This window comes from Pteropus vampyrus, unplaced genomic scaffold (assembly GCF_000151845.1).
Source record: "Pteropus vampyrus isolate Shadow unplaced genomic scaffold, Pvam_2.0 Scaffold326, whole genome shotgun sequence".
Classification (NCBI taxonomy): Eukaryota; Metazoa; Chordata; class Mammalia; order Chiroptera; family Pteropodidae; genus Pteropus; species Pteropus vampyrus.
Window position 1 is genome coordinate 2,289,400 of NW_011889107.1, and position 2,850 is coordinate 2,292,249.

Sequence of the window (2,850 nt, forward strand, 5' to 3'; positions counted from 1 at the left end):
TAAAGCAGAGAGGAGATAGAAACCGAAGATGGGGCTTGCAATTTTGTTGAGCAAGATCAGGAAAGTATTCAATGAGAAAGTAACATCTGAGCAAAAACCTGAAGTACACCAAGGAAGATGCCATGTGGCTATCTGGTAAAAGGAGCGGCGAATGCAAAGGCCTGGGGCAGAAGTATGTCTGGTATACTCAAGAAATAACATTTAGATCAGTGTGGCTGGAACTGAGTGAGCAAGGAGAAGAAAATTGGGATTTAGGTGGGGATGGTTCAGATGTTGGTGGGCCTACTGAGGCTACTGTAAGGACTTTGGCTAGAATGAGGTAGGAAGCCCTTGAATGGGAGTGTTGAGATGAGTGATATGATCTTGTCTTGCATTTTAAAAGGACCAATCAAGTTTTATATTGAGACTATATGATTATATTGTAGGGAGTCATGGACATTTGCAGAAAGTCAAGTTTAGGAAGCTATTGCAGTAATTTAAACGAGATGATGACTTGAAACAGTATGGAGATGTTGAGAAGTGGTCGAAGTTTGGAATATTTTGAAGGTGGAACCAATGGAATTTTCTAACAGATGAGATGTGGAATGAGAGAAAGAAGAGAATTAAGGATGACTCCATGAGTTTGGTCTGAACAATAACAAGGATGAAGTTGTCATTTTACCAAAATGGGGAAGCCTGTAGGGGAGCAAATTTGGGGTGAGGAAAAGATCGAGAGTCTGCTTTTGGGCTTATTAAATTTGAGATGTTTGTTGGACATCCAGGAGATATAGAGGTATTTGGAGTGTGGAGTCTAGGACAGAAATACAGCCTGGAGATTTAAGTTCCGGGAGCCTTCAGCATATAGCTGGTATTTAAAGCCATGAGACTGGGTGAGATCACCTAGGGAGTGAGTGTACTTACACAGAGGAGGGAAGAGATCTGAGAGTCCCCTGAGGCACTCTCAACATATGGAGGTTAAAGAGGTGAGGAGAAACTAACAAAGACAGTGATAGAACAACAGGGAGGTAGAGGAAAGTCAGGAGAGTGCAATGTTCTGGAAGACAGATGAAAATGTTTTAAGGAGAAAGAAGTAATCAACTATATGGAATGTTGTTGACAGCTCAGGTAAGATAAGGGCTGATAATTGGTTATTGGATGTAGCAGTATAAAGTTGACTAAAGATCCTTGCAAAAGCAGTTTTGGGGGAGTGGCGAGAATGAGAGCCTTCTTGGAATGGATTAAAGAGAAATGTTCAGAGAGCAATTAGAGTCAGCAAATGTAGACAGTTCTTTCAAGGTTTTGTGCCGGGTTCTGGGGCTGCTACAGTGGAGTTAAAAGAGAACACGAGATGCTCCATGTCCTCCCAGAGCAGTCAGTCCATAGAGAGGCAGTTAAATAACTAACAATTACAGTTCAGTGCCATGAGTGTTATTATGAGAGAAATAGAAGATTCTGTAGGCCTTAGCTTTTCTTCTTTAAAAACTAATTCTTAACCTTCCTCTCAGGTTGAAAATGGGATGGTTAAATTAAAATGGTAAATGATCTCAGCCTACATCTCCTACTCAGTGGCCTGTCACTTTCTTCTAGTTTTCAGTTCTGGTTCCTTGAAACAGGACTAGGCCTTGGGTGAGACAAGTAAGTGCATAGGGTGTAAATTTTTTAAATAATTAAATTTTTTTTTCAGTTACAGTTGACATACAATATTATATTAGTTTCAGGTGTAAAACATTGTGATCAGATGTTCGTATAGCTTATGAAGTGATCACCCCCAATAAATCTAGTACCCATCTGACACCATATATAGTTATGATATTATTGACTATATTCCCTGTGCTGTACTTTACAACCCCATGACTGTTTTTATAACTGGCAATTTGTACAGCTTAATCCCTTCCTCTTTTTCATCCATCCTCCCCTTCCCAATTGCAACCATCAAAATGTTCTAGAGTATAAAATTTAAGGAAGCACACGCTCTAATTTTTGCAAATTTAGAGTCAGCACTTGCACAAACCTGGCAGTGGTGCCTCCTTAAATTTTGTGTCCTAGGTGCTTCGCTTGTTTTACCTTAGTCCCAGCCCTAAAGAGAAATCTGATTCTAAACCGCTTTTAAGTCTATTAACCCCAAATATACCTGATGATACGGGAGGGGAATAGGCACTTCTGCTTTTGAAGTTTATTACTTGATAAACGTGAGCTAAACATTCAAAAATGTTTTTTTAATTGAGGTATAATTCATGTAACATACAATGAACCATAATAAAATGGCCTTTAGTATATTCACAATGTTGTACAACCACCATTTCTCTCTAGTTCAAAATTTTTTCATCACCCCAGAAAACACTTGTACACATTAAGTAATCACTCCTCATTTCCCCTCCTACCACTCTCTGCTTTCTGTCTCTATGGATTTGCCTAAAATGGATATAGCATGTAAAAGGAATTGTACAATATGTGACCTTTTGTGCCTGGCTTCTTTCACATGTTTTTGAGGTTCATCCACATTGCAGCATGTGTCAGTACTTCATTTCTTTTTATGGCTGAATACTATTCTATTTATATATTTCTATATGTCTACCCAATTTGTTTATCCATTCATCCATTGGTGGACATTTGGGTCACTTCCACCTTTTGGAATAATGCTGCTGTAAACATTCAGGTACAAGTTTCTGTATGGATATATCTTTATTTCTCTTGGATATATACCTAGAAGTGAAATTGCTGGGTCATATGGTAATTCTATGTTTAACTTTTTGAGGAACCGCCAATCTGTTTTTACAGTGGCTGCATCATGTTACATTTCCACCAGCAATGTATAAGTGTTCCTATTTCTCCATGTCTTTGCCAACACTTGTTATTTTTTCATTTTTCATT

General features: G+C 38.5%; 1 protein-coding gene across 1 annotated transcript in view; it reads left to right on the plus strand.

The window, feature by feature from the left end:
- The window catches only part of PPT1 (palmitoyl-protein thioesterase 1), a 22,935-nt gene that overhangs the window by 635 nt on the left and 19,450 nt on the right, over positions 1–2,850 (plus strand). The gene's annotated exons all lie outside the window — the stretch shown is intronic.